The sequence below is a fragment of the Manacus vitellinus genome, unplaced genomic scaffold (genome assembly GCF_001715985.3).
Source record: "Manacus vitellinus isolate BGI_N305 unplaced genomic scaffold, ASM171598v3 scaffold_12_pilon, whole genome shotgun sequence".
Classification (NCBI taxonomy): Eukaryota; Metazoa; Chordata; class Aves; order Passeriformes; family Pipridae; genus Manacus; species Manacus vitellinus.
In genome coordinates this window covers 7,796,220-7,810,555 of record NW_021938949.1, presented here as the reverse complement: position 1 = coordinate 7,810,555, position 14,336 = coordinate 7,796,220, and the positions used below count along the sequence as shown (strand labels likewise).

General features: G+C 41.1%; 1 protein-coding gene across 1 annotated transcript in view; it reads right to left on the bottom strand.

Annotated features, from left to right (window-relative positions):
• The window catches only part of MAD1L1 (mitotic arrest deficient 1 like 1), a 351,231-nt gene that overhangs the window by 248,769 nt on the left and 88,126 nt on the right, over positions 1 to 14,336 (bottom strand). The window lies entirely within an intron of this gene.

Genomic DNA, 14,336 nt, shown 5'->3' with positions numbered 1-14,336 from the left:
ACTCAGCAAGTAATTAGAGCCACCACCTGCACACTGGTCTTGCCAGCAACCTGTGTCGGAAGAGAAATGTCTTCTGAGGCCAGGTGATTAGCACTTCTTTTGAAATGTGGGCATGATTCTCTATTAAACCAGAACAGCCTGGCCCCTCTTGTTCTCAGTTCTCTGTGCATCACGACGTGGTGATGCACAATTATCTGTGTGTTCCTGGAGATGCTCTCCATGTGTGCCCTTCAGACACTCAGGCTGCTGCTGGGACACTAATGGGCAGCTGCTCCAAGGCTCACATCAGGCAGCTCATCACAGATCAACTGATGGCAAAGCATGTGATGAATAGCCAAATAAAAGTGAAATCATTCTTGTGATTGTTAAGAGTTGGTTCATACTTTAAATACGACAGGTTTATCCAAGACTGAACTAAGTTAAGTATTTAAAGAGTGAGCAGGACATGAAATAGAAGTATTGCATACAAGTCAAAAACCCTCAAGCAAGTGAAAAAGATCAAACCCAGCATGCCTAGTTTACTCAGGAACAGAAGATCTTTGTTTCTCTGATGCTAAAAACAACACTGGAAAATTTATGAGTGCTTCAGAGGGGTCTTATTTCTCATTATAATTAAAAGAAAAAAAATCAAAATGCTTTTAGATAAAATAGCACTATTGTTAAGGTATTGTTTAGATAGATCCAAAAGGGAATACTGCTTGAAAGGATGCTCAGTATAAATCAAGTACAGTCTGCACTGCCAGGTCATCAGATTGTATTTTCTGGGAAATTTATGTAGGAATTCACTCAAATTCCAAAGCAGCTGCCTCCCTACCTCAAAATCATCCTCCTCCTTGAAAATATTATACCTTTTAAAGCACTGGATGAATCAGAAACCTGTTTCAAGCTCCAATTCAATTTGGAACCATTCACAGATTAATTTAAGAATCAAGAACTATGAAATAGTCTCTTCATTGTTGCATTCAAGTGGAAAAAGTTCATCAAGACGGCTTCACATCTGCATTTGAAACTGGATAATTGCATTACCAGGGCACCACTACTTCCTTGGATCTGTTTTAATTAATCAGTTAAGAAGGGGACCTCTTTCCAGGAGTAATATCTGTGGTGATGGAACATGCACATGGGTCAGCTCCAAACAGGACAGAATGGATGGGTGAGACCAGGTAACCACAACTTCTGTCTTAAGATCCATTACAGTTTGTTCAACAATACCCTTTTTTATGCATAGGATAAATAGAAGTACAAAACTCTCATCAACTGTGTTATAACAAAGTAAATTGCACTATGGAAACCTTACTGCAAATATTTTTTGCTCTTATCAAAGAACCTTAGTCCTGATTAGAATCAGAACAGAAGAAAAAAATGCAAACATAAGATTAAATACTACCAAACAGACAAAATCTCACATATTATTATTCCAAAACATTTTGATAAGACAATGGAGAAATCTTTTTTCCTAATCTCCCAATATTGTGACTTGTTTCTATGAATGCCGAGTGGACTGACAAATTATGATTGATTTGACATTCACAAAGAAAAATGAGATATGTGCTAGGTTTCCTTCCTCAAATAATGAAAAATATTTGAGATTCACATCTCATGGAGAGCACAGACATTCAGCCACATACAAAACTCTCAAACTAGGCTGGAAAACAACTGTTTCAAAACATGAGAAAAGTTAAGCAAAGAGAGACAAATGGGCAATTTCCTCAGCCACTGCATGGAAATAACAGCTTCATCTGTTTATATTTCAGCCTCAGAACAAATGTGACGTTAATGTACATAAAATTTAAATTCCAGAGATGTTTACGAAAGCAGGGACAATCCTCAGCTCTCTGAACTGAGTGTTACCATAGGTTCTCTTGCTATGGGAGGCGTGAAATTCAACTTCCTTACAACTCTCCACACCATGCCAAAATACATTATTGGGATCCTTTCTTCCCCTCTTAGAACAGATTGATAATTCTTCCAGAAACTGCACCAAATACAACATAAACTGCCTCTCTAAGAAAAAATCCAAAAGGAAAAGTTATATTTCTTATTGACACAAAACAGGATTTGAAAGTAGGTGCTCAGAAGCAAAAGCTGTTAAAGCCAGACTTGTGCACTCTTCTTCCACCCTGATGACACCTATGGTTTTTCAGAAGTAATTGCTCACTCAATATGAGCATTAAAGTATAAAATAAAATAGGCCCAAAGTTCTCCATTCAACGTAAGCTTGGAGAACTGGCATTTTAAAATCTTTACAAGTTCAAAGTAAACCTTTCTAAGCCTTAAAGAGAAAAAGTCATTTCTGTTTATCAGCCTATTAATGTTCCTTGTTCCACATCCCAGTGAATGAGATGCCAACATCTTTCTGTTCTGAGCTGTTGAGACTCTTCATATTTTGCCCTTCCTTTTCTGTAATCCACTTTAATGCAATCTTAATGATAAAACTTCATTTTCCAGAATATTCTTTGAAAGACTGAGAACAATGATGGCACAGAGTGAATACTGAAGCTATAAGATACATTTTAATAATCTCCTTCAAAAATTACAAAAGCAGATGACAGTTCCCCCCCCAGTGATCCATAAAACATTATTTTAATGATTCCATCCTTTCAGTAGCCAAGTACCTCAGTTACTAAAAAAAAATATCAGGGAAAACAAACAGGATGCCAGAACTGGTCGGTGTATCAACCTGAGAGGAAAAGAAGAGGTCCACAGAGGCACAGAGACAATTAGGAGAGCAACACTGTCTGGGTCATGTTGTAACTCAGGAAAAGATGAGACACGTGTATGTACCAGGGCCAACTGTCAGGAACGAGATCACATCAAAGAGAAGCACCGCAAACCAGAGTGTGACAGGAGGAACACTGAGGGAGCACGGAGGGAAAACACGATGACAGCGCGATCGCACACACGCAACAGAAAAAGGAACCACCGCCATCGACATCTTCGTGTCAGAGTCCAAAATAAAAAGGTTAATGCAGGAGCTAATGAGGCAAAAAGGAGCAAGGGAGATTGTTTTGTAGCAAGACATTTGGATGAAGAAATGCCCATTCCTGAGGCTTGACAACTCTGAGCCGTCTCAATGTATCCACACATGTACAGACAGTACACACATAAACCACGCTGGAAACTGATACACAGAGATGAACAAGAATGTTATTTTTCAATCCAGTTCTTCCCCCCAGGTTTAAAAGCCAACATGAAGGCATAACCAGCAACTGGGTAACTCCAGCCTGTTTTATACTGTCCTGGACAGCAGCAGGACATCCCTGTCTGTGCCCTCCCTCAAGAATCTTTCCAACATCCAATTTCTGACACGGACAACTTCCCCCCTCGGCCTCTGCCTAACCTGCCTTGATGGGAACTCCCACCATCCAGGATGGGAATTAACAAGGAAAACTGAAAGGGAATAGGTGATGACAAAACCAGTCTGAGTTAAAAAGGGACAGGACACAGGAAAGGTGGGGGTTGGCAAAACAGAAAAATATCCATCTTATGTTAAAAAGGAAAAAAAACCTGATCCACCACAAAATGCTGCTGAAAAGACTGACTGGAGTTCTGAGAACATGGCTGCAGAAAGGAGCTGCCTTAACTAGTATATTCAAAGGAGATAAACGAGCAAAATAAGATTGTTTGGCATCTTCTGCTTCCTTTCTTCTTCACAGAGAATTGTGGATATAGGGAAGCAGCAGCACCCATCCCTGCCCTCAAACACTCTCTGGCTACTGAGATGGTGGGACCTGTGGAGGCCAACAGGTTCATGTTATCTATTTGTTCACTACATTCAGAAAGAGAAACAATACAAAATATGATCATCTTTTAGTGGAAGTTATCACAGGGGCTATATTTTATTTAAAGCTTTAACTGTACCTTACAGACAGCCATATGAAATAGTGCTAACACAATATACTACATGAAACAGTCTACAGAGAGTTGGTAGGACAACAAGCTTTCTTCTTGCTATTTATTGCTCACAAACATCTGCAAACTTTCTCTTGGTTCACACCTTGTATTTTCTCAAAGACCTTTTACATAATTCACCATCATCAGACTTCCATAAATCACAAATCATTCAAAAATAAGCAGTTCATACATCACTGCTGCTCTACGTACAAGGAAGACTCGAATCATATTGAATTTATAACGAGGGAACAACATAAAGAGAATTATTTTGCTAGTGCAACCAGATGAAATGGGTAAGAAGCAGACAGACATTTGGAGCTTTATTAGTACACTGATGATGTTTTATCTGTGAGACAGTATTTAATTTTACTCCCTAACCAGCAGCATAACTATCAGGCTCAGAAACACAGTGAACAGTTACAGAACAGAAATAACACATTTTCTGCCCCAGCACAATGGCCATAATTGACTGGCAGGAGCTAAGATTTACTAAAAGAAATTCACATCAGGCACCCTCTGCTTCCTTTCATTACAGGGTCAACACACTTGCTGCAACACCAGAGGAGCCAAGGCCAGGAACGTTGCCAAAATGCAGAGGCCAGGGTGGCTCTACCTGAACAGATACTTAATCAGCCACTCAACGTGAGATTTACTGTCACAGCACTAAACACGCTTCCCACATCCATCATCAAGATGAGAATGAAAGCAGTGTCTTAATAAATGAGAAACTTCCGTGGTTTGTTTTGGGTTTTATGTTGAAACATTAATGATTTCAACATCTATCACTGAATTCTGGAATGTAAAATATTTCAAGGGTGAGACAACTACAGGCATAAATGTCCTTTTCCTAAGCCTCTAAACCTTAAGTGTCCATAAGGCCAAAGCTTCTACTAAAGGCATTCCTTTGGTGAATGAAACTTTTACTGGTATTTAAAAACCACCGAGCCCACACTGCTCGCTGTGCTCTTACTACATTTGAAATGCTGCTGTCTTCAGTACAACTGGGTACAGGAGAAATCGAGCTGATAGTTGAATAAACAAAGTGATTTATAATAGCTTATGTAGACAAATCCATTAAGGGCTTTTGGTGTGTCCAAATGCTCATGGCTCTTGTTCTGAATCAAAAACAAGTCAGACACACTTGCATCCTGAGCAAACTGATTCCCTTCACAGTGCTTGGAGACAAGCAAATACTAAACATTCTTAATAAAATGCAAGTAATTAAAAAGCAGGAATTAAAACCAACAGTCCTCTATGATTATTAACACAGCATATAGCCAGCACTCCATGTATCATCTCTCTCTGTATCATCATTTGTATGTGGCATTTGGCAATTACGGAGAACAGTCTATTTTTAAAGAGCATTCACTGATAAGGATTTTCCACTCCCACTCTGAGATAAGAATAATTCCTCCCCATACAAGTTTCAAGTGTCTTTCCAACACTGCAGAGAACAGGATGCACACTGCAGAGATACCTTCTGACCACAGACTGATACACCAAACCAAGCCAAGATGTTCACTAAACTGTTCAAAATGCATTACAGGGAGTTGGGAAGAGAGTGTCTCCATTCCCAGTATTTCATTAAGAGTCGTGCTCATTTAGTCCCCTTTGCAGCCCCTCATTTTGGCTCTCCTAATGACCCTGGCTGATGAGGAAGGGCAGCCTGTGGGCAATACTGTCAGTAAGGAAACACATGGAGCTTCAGCACCAAAAGATGTCAAACGGCTGCTTCCTTCCCTATCTCCCCCCACTCAGCTCTGAACATCCAACACAAGGGAGTAAAATACTGGAGAAAAGGAACTGCCATAGGAGGGAGGAAAACAAACAAACAAGTCCCCAAAAAAACAACCCCAAGGAAGAACTCTGAAAAAAAAAAACCTTTTCTCTAACCGGGATCCAAGCACCCTCTCTGCAGCTGGCTTTATTTACAGCATCTTATTCAAATTCTAAATGTTTCAAGTGTTATTACACTTTTTTCTTTGAAAACAAAAATGACAACAACTGAAGCAAAACTGGGAATGAGAAAACCCAAAGACTGAAATAATTACTAATCAAAGCAGAGGCCTGTACATGGGCTGGTGAAGTCACTGGCCAGCTCTACCCAGTAATTTCGCTTCGTGTCGGCTCTGATGAGTTTTATATTTCTAACATTTCATCAATTTGAGTCACTAAATTCAATTTGCATTCACAGATAAACAGAGAAGGAATAATAAATACTCTCATCTGACCTTGAAGTGTGACACAGAAAATCGCCCTCGATGATTTCATTTCAGTCTGAACCAGCATGAATAATGCAGTTGGCCCCATCAGTCACCAGTCTATAATCACACTTGTGGGCTGGAGGAACTCAGGGCAACGCCTAAATATGATGGAGAAAGTCAGAACTCCTCACTCTTTTTTGTAGTAGTCTTTTTCTGCTGCTCCCTCACCACAGAGATGAAGCCCCTACCTCTGTCCTTCTCCCCCAAACCCACTGACTCCCACATACACAGCCCAAGGATTTTAGTTTGTTATGTAGTCACAAGTGGGAAGTAAGGTGAAGGCATTGTATAGTTTTCTCAACCCAGTATTATGTGCATTATAAAATGCACATAATAAGCCTTCTCCCTCCCAGTAAGCTGTCAAGTCACTGGGCCAAGTCTCCAGCACTGGTGTGAAGCACAGCCACACCACACAGGCAACTGGTGGCATGAACACCATGACTAAGAATATTTCCAATTCCTGTTATACATTCAAACATACCATGAGAGTGGGGAATGTTGTCTGGGAATAGGCAGCATGAGAGCTGAGGAGAGAATAAAGAACTGATAAAGAGGAGTGAAAAAAGGAAAATTTGCTTCAAGTGGAGAAAGAAATGAGTAGGAGAATGGTTGTGCTGAACCAACTTGTCAGCAAACAAATCTGCTGAAATTCTAGGCTCTTGACAGTTAGATAATGGCTTATCTTAATAAAATAAGAAGGGTCAAAGTGTTTAGATGAGAAAAACAAAACATTAAACCCTCCAATGCAATATAGCAAGTGAGTCCTCACAGACTGGTGACTCATTACAGCTTTGTGAAGGTTCTGAGGATCTGTTTCAAATTACCTTTTCCAATGAGACCTCATTTCCAATGTGCATTACTGTACTCCACAGTGAAATGAGTATTGAAATGAGGATTGTATATTCCTGCCCAGTCGCTCTCTTTTTTTTTTTTTTAATATCTGAATGTAAGAATACCTGGATGAATTACAGATTGTCTAATATGTTTTTTGCAGAACAATTCAGTGAAGGACCCCCACCACAACTCTCACTAAAATACAAAGCTATGGCTCAGGATTTCAGCATCAGGCTTTTGTCAGTGAAAACCCCTCCAGGTTATGTGATGAAAACCTGTCTAGGTTTTCTCTGAGGACGCAGAAGAGAATTCGTAATGTTACTTGTTGACAACAAATAAACCCAAACAATTAAGTGCTACCCCCCAGCATTTACCCATGGGACACTGGCACAGATAAAAGCAAAGGAAGGACTGCAAAGTCACTCAGCTCCCTGTGACAAGCACTCTGTCAGACTGCTGTTCTGGGCTTTTCTTTCTCACAGGCACCAATTTAACTCCGTCTCAAATCCGCCTCCCACCTGCTTTGACTCAACTTATGTCAAAGCAGTCTACCAGGATCCAAGCCATATTAAGCACAGCATTGTAACAGACCTGCTAATCCTTAAATCCACAATATGGAGGCATGTTAAGTCTGCAAAAGTCTTGAAAATTCCATGACCAAATAACCTGACCTGCAAATGTGAATTTTCCAAGTGGCCCCATGTCTTTGGGCACAAACAATGAGACATGGTAAGGGAGGATCTTTCCTACCACGCTCTAACAACAAAGCAGGACTCAGTGCTAACTGCATCTGTTTTCTGCAGGATCTCTGCCTCATTTGCTGCAGAATATGGAAGACTAATGAAGCACAGAAATTGCTTAAAGAGAATGGTCTCACATTAAGGCAACTGAAAGTCTCCCAAAAAAGCTGGTTCCAATTCTTGCCTATGCCAGAGCTCCCAGTGACACCATGAACTTTTCAAAGGCAGTCCTTGGTGCTGAGCTCCAGTGCTGGGTACTGACACTGCTGCTGAAATCAGTAGCAGCTCCTCATACCATAGGAAGCCTTGGGTAATGCTAAGTAAGTGTTCTGAAAGAAAAAGTTTCAAATATTCCACGTTGCCATCCCCAAAAATAAGGTTATACTTTCTCCTTGGTTTGCATCTGGTCTAACAGGACTAGCATAAGAAATAACTAATAAATTATTAAATTTCTCTGTAGAAAAACATTAATAGCTGCTCATTAAGTCAACATAATACAGTGTCTCTGCCAAGTGAAACAGGAATGTTGCATGCTATAGGAAACTAGACTTAAGAGGCACCAGGTGACTTGATTTCTGGCATTTCCTAATCTCTGAGAGCTTCAGCTTCCAACCCTGATGTTGCCTTGCAAGTAGCTATTTTCCCTATGGGGGAAATATTCCTTTAAAGTTGAAAAAAAAAAAAAAAGGCAAGAACATAAATCTAAGAACAAGAATGAGGAAAAACAGTAGAGTTAGCTGAAAGTGCCCCAGAAACATCCAGTGTGGGTTAAGCTTCATCCCAATTATATCATTTTACATTCTCATATACATCCATTTTGGGCATGTACATAAGCACACACAGACCCACGAAGCAGAGAAGAGCTGGTCTCCAGCCATCTGGTGTCAGACACTGAGACTAAAGAACTGGGATCTTTCCAAGCTCGACTGTCGCACCAGGAATATCTGCCATTCCTTCTGCAGTGGCTCTGCAGCCCCTCTCACAGAAATCCAAGGAATTCTGTGCAACTGCACATCCTCCCTGCTCAGCTGTGTCTGGGCAGCTGGGCAGAGGCAAAAGGTTTTCTCAGACCCTGTTTCCAAGCCATGATTTTTCCCCACGAAAAGGATATGCCCAGATCAGACTTACTATGAAGTCCTGCTAATCTCATTCCTAAAACATCCTGTGGATGTTTGTTTTCCCTGTTTCACCCAGATATACAGAGCACTATTTCAGTCTTCCACTGGACTGTTAACACTATTAGGACTTACCTGCAGGGCACCTTTCCCTAATTTCTATCCCCCAAATTAGCTCAAAGAACCCTTTAACCAATACTAGGCAAGGGGAATAAAGCTGTCACTGTGGAAGGAGAACTGCCAGAGCAACTACATTTACAGTCCTGTTACATCAATTCTTCTGCATCAATATTTTTAAGTGTTTAATAAAACAATACTACATGCAATGCAATATTTTTGTAATGAATACTTTATACAGAAACCAGTCAGGTGGACATGTAAATAGCCTTTTATACAGCAGTTTCAGGTTTCAAAATCACTAGATGAGCAGAGAGGTCAGATCTTTTATTTTGTGGTGAAGTTGTGATAGAGAAATGAATTTAAAGACACGACAACCAAGTCATTTTGTTTCTGTACCACTCATAAATGCTTTGTTTAATGTAATTTAGTGTCAGCCAGTTGGTACCACAAATCACTCAACAAACAGCACCATGTTGGAGGGACAGGATGATAGTCCAGTATGGATTCAACAGGTACAGTGAGAAGTTTCTCTCCTCAGCACTGCAATTCATCACTGTCTTGCTTTAACCCCAGTCAGCAACTAAGCACCACAAGCCACTCACATCCTGGTGGAATGGGGCAGAGAACTGGAAGTGTAAAAGTAAGACAAATCTTGAGTTAAGAAGAGTTTAATGATTAAAATTAAATAAGATGATGATGATGATGATAATATATGGTGATGGAAAATAAAATAAAGACAAATAAACTTCAAGGAAAACAAGTGATCTAAATGAAAATAATTCCTCACCACCAACTGATCAATGCTCAGCCTGCTACAGAGCAGTGAGGCCCTGCTCAGCTTTGCCCCTAGTTAATATGCAAAGCATGACACCAGGTGATCTGGAACATCACAGAATCATAGAATGATTTGGGTTGGAAGAGCCCTCAAAGATCATCCCACATCCCAAGGGCAGAGACACCTTTCCACCAGGTTGCTCAGAGTCCCATCCAACCTGGCCTTGGACACTTCCAGGGATGGGGCAGCCACAGCTTCTCTGGGCAACCTGTGCCAGGGCCTCACCACCCTCAAAGTAAAGAATTTCTTCCTAAAATCTAATCTAAACCTACCCTCTTTCAGTTTGAAGCCATTCCCCCTTGTCCTGTCACTCCTTTTAAACAGTCTCTCTCCACCCTTTTTGCAGGCTCCCTTCAGGTACTGGAAGACCACAATTAGGTCACCTCAAAGCCTTTTTTTTTCCGGGCTGAACAACCCCAATCCTCTCAGCATTTCCACAGGAGAGGTGCAAAGCATGAAAGACAATGCTGCTGATGTGTTTATTTTTGCAAACTCCTTTATGAAGGAAAGAAGAAAACGTTCTACGAGTGCTTACACAGTCCAGCAAAACAAATTGAGAAGTAAAAGTTGCCAAGACCAAGACTAAAAGCCCAAAGCAATAACTGGGACACACAGCTCAAGCTCTCTGGAGCTGCCCATCAGCACAATTAGCAGGGCTGGGCCCCCCCAGCCCACATCCCCCGGGTTCAATAGAGGCACTTTGGCAGCCAATAGATGGTCTGTGCTCAGCACACCCTTCGATTGCCACCTGTCTTCCCTTATCATCTCCCCTGCTGCCTCCATTGTACCTGATTAATACACCCCATTCCTCCTGTTTATTCCCTTATCGATCCATCGCCTCCTGCATGGGAAAAGGCGTCAATGCAGTTAAAGGCAGGCACCTGCTTGGAGACTTCAACCCTCAGCTGCTTTCTGAGAGAGTATTTTATTCTCACTGGATAATAAGATTCTGTGGTTAAAGGAGCTTTTAGGTATTGGCATTGTCATAAAGTGTTCCCTGTGTCCTACTTCAGTGGAGCTGACAAACTCTCCGCTTGCTGTCACTGGACTAATGAGAAAAGAAGCACTTCTAAAGAGCTTTGGGTACTTCTGCATTGCAAAGTGCAAAGGAGAAAGTAAGATATTTCATCGATGTTCCATTTCACTACAAAGCCCCACAAAGAGGAAAGAAAAAAGGGAACGTTTCTGCACAATCACTGTATCAAGCAAGCAGCTCACTTATTAATCTCTCCTTCCTCTGCATTCTCTGGCTTGGGGGCTTGGAAAGTTGACACTTGACTTGAAAAATGCCAACTCTAAGCAGTTTATTTCCTCTTGAACTTTAAGAGCTGACTGAGACAGAAATGACCTTTAAAAAGGCAGGGTTAGTTCTTGTATGAATTGATAGAAGGATTCTTTGCTTACACAGCACAGCAAGGTACTGAGCAAATCTCCTATACAAACTCCCCTCTCTCACCAGAGGCAAGAACAACACCGTGTTCCATCCTCCACAAGATCCACAAAACTGGAGGACGTGGGACCCGGTGACCCAGCTTGTCTAAATCAAGAGGGGAAGAGGAGGCTACAGCCATAAATCAGTGACCTTTTACATGCACAGGACAGAGACTACACCAATATTCATACCCTCAGGACATCTTCCATCACAAGGAAGCAGATGCAGGCACAACCAAAATTAAGTAGACCCACCAACTTGTGCCTAAATCCCACCACCAGCCCAGACTACAAAACAGCCACGTAGGCCAGTGGGGCACACCAGGACTCCTATTTTGGGACATCTCACTGGTGGTTGTGACTTTGCTTACACCAATCTCTGCTGAAGCTGCTGAAAGAGAAACTGATCCTTAAATGGCTCATTAATGGTCTTCTATGAAAGGCAGTTTGAAAATGCAAATCAATACCCAACAATAACTACTAATAATACTTGCTGCCACACCAGTAGCCAGAAATGTAACTGGGCAGAATATTCTTGTCTGAGGTCCACCACACAACTAATACCACCAGATGTCCAAAGAAAGGCAATTGAGGGATTTTGTGGCAGCAGGGGATAACCTGGGAGTTTTGATAAAGGAAATTCACAAAGCAAATATCTGGAATGCAAACAGGGATTGGGATACACCGGAGACAAATAAGCTTAGTTTGCCTGTGCTAATAATGACACTTAGTGGTACAGAATTTGAAGGTGTTCAATGCCCTGCTGATGGGAAAGTCTGTGTCTACACATGCACATTAAAATAAAAAAATCTAAATAATATTTAATTTATTCCAAATAGTTCAAAATTATTCACCTGTTACTCTGTAAGGAAGGCAGATGTAGCCATTTTCATAACAGCAAAATGTTCCTACAGGTGGTGAGCAAGCTTTCCACTGCTAGGCAGAGAAACTCCTGAAGGTAGGGTTGAAATTTTGCCTCCCCAGTCTTTTTTTTTTAAATTTTATTTTATTTCTAGCCTTGATCTTTGTCTACTAAGCCATGCTGACTCTGAGCACTAAAGGACTGATGGAGTTCAGAAATCTCCAGTGAAGTATGAAGTATCACTTTGCCATCAGCAGCAATGAAATGCTTCCAATCTACCATCAGCCCACTTAAGCAGAAGCAGACATCTTATAAAGAGAACCCCACGGCTATTCTGTGCAGGATTTTCGTTTTCTCTGGAAGGAAAATATGCATCAAACTCACAAACGCAGACAGAAGAAGTCAAGCCTTATATAGTCTAGGTTAACTTATTAATAATGAATCATTTTTGTCATTATTCCTAAGGTTTAGCATCAGGCACTATGCCTCGAGGAATATTCGGCGGGGGGAGAGGAGGTGGGGAGCAGAGTTTTGCTCTCCAGTGCAACTGCAGGCATGACAGGGAACCAAGGCATCAGTGAGATATTGAGTGGAAATACTCAAATAAGGGTTTGGCATCTCAGTGCTAGCAAGAGACTTAGAAAATTCCTGCACCTGAAATACATGTATAGTTTTATGTACAGTGTGTGTAGATATATATATATACAGACACACACACACAAATATACATGGGCACAAGTGCACAGTTCTTATCAATGCATATTAAAAAAGAATATCTGTACTGTTTCATCCTGCAGAGAGTTGCAAGTGTTAATTTTTTAGATATTTTTAAATACTGACTGATCTCTCTGAGGGGGCTTTTCCCATGCATATCATCCCAGGAGGTCTCGGAGGAACCTGTTCACTCCCGCAATCCACAAGAGAGGCTCCCACTTCCAAAGTTACTGCACAACCTCTTCTTTTTGACAGTCAATTTAACAGTGTTTAGCCTCCAACTGTTGCTTTCACGCACAGAATGCTCCTCTGGGGGCTCTGACTCTTGTACATAAACAGGCTCCTTAACATCTGCAGGGCAATATGAAAGCACAGAAATACAGATTTATACAGTAGGTGTATAACTGCCGCAAAACAGATTTGCTCGACAGTAATACACATCAAACAACATTAAAAAGCAGTAAGGAACTGCCATCTGATTTACATGAGATGTACTTTGAGACTTGTAACTTTCGCCTGAAGGTTTTAATTAAAGCAATTCATGTCCCAGGGCACTTTTCTTGTCGCAAGGCGTCTTCCTCACTCAGCTGCTTCAAGGACTCTGCTCTCCGTGCTTTGGCACCATCTAATCACTCCCGTGGGAGCAAATGGTAACATGAACACAGATCAGAAAAATAGCTTTAAACGGACTGAGAAAGATGAAGAACTAAACGTAAAAGAAGAAACAATTTTGTACCCTTTATACAGGAGTCTATTAGATCTCTGGAACGACAACAAAGCGGGGGAAAGGCGCCGGTCTGAGTAAAATCTGAGGCTCGTGAGTTCTGTCACTGTTTGCTGAAAGGCTCCTGACATGTGTGTTCCCCAGATCTAACTTTCAAGCGATCATCTTCAGTCAGGAAACTTTTCTATCCTATTTATTTCTTTGAAAGAAGAAAGCAGGGATCAAGATTCCACATCTGGCAGCTCTTTCCTTTATCATTTAATTGAGAGGCAGGAGAATTTACCGGCATCTACTTTGGTTACTCCAGGTATTTTTAGCAGAAACGTACCCACTGACTCAGATGAAAGGGTGGAATTTTTCCCCAGATTTCACGCAACAGTACAGAAAACAAAGTTTACTGAAGGATGAAGAAACATCAACAGTCTTAGGCAAGACACAATAAATAGTCTCAAACTAGTAAGTTGTGTAAGTCAGCTTCTAGAAGCATAAGGCAAAGCTAAGCAAGTTTTTCTGCTGAAAATGAGGAATCCATCTTTACCATGAGGACTTTGATTCAAACACTGCAATAACACACTGCTGGGGTATTAGTCTAAGTGGACATATTAACTTTAAAATGGAATTCGAGCAGAAGTCTGAACATTTTATTGCAACGATACCTTCGCAAAGTCGCAAAAAGCTTGTGAGAATACAGAAAATATCTCATTCCACCAACAGCAACAATGTCACCCTTGAATGCCAGTAGAGTTACTTGTGGGTGATGCTGTTTGGTGATGCTTTCACAGAGCAGCTGCACCAGCTGGAAG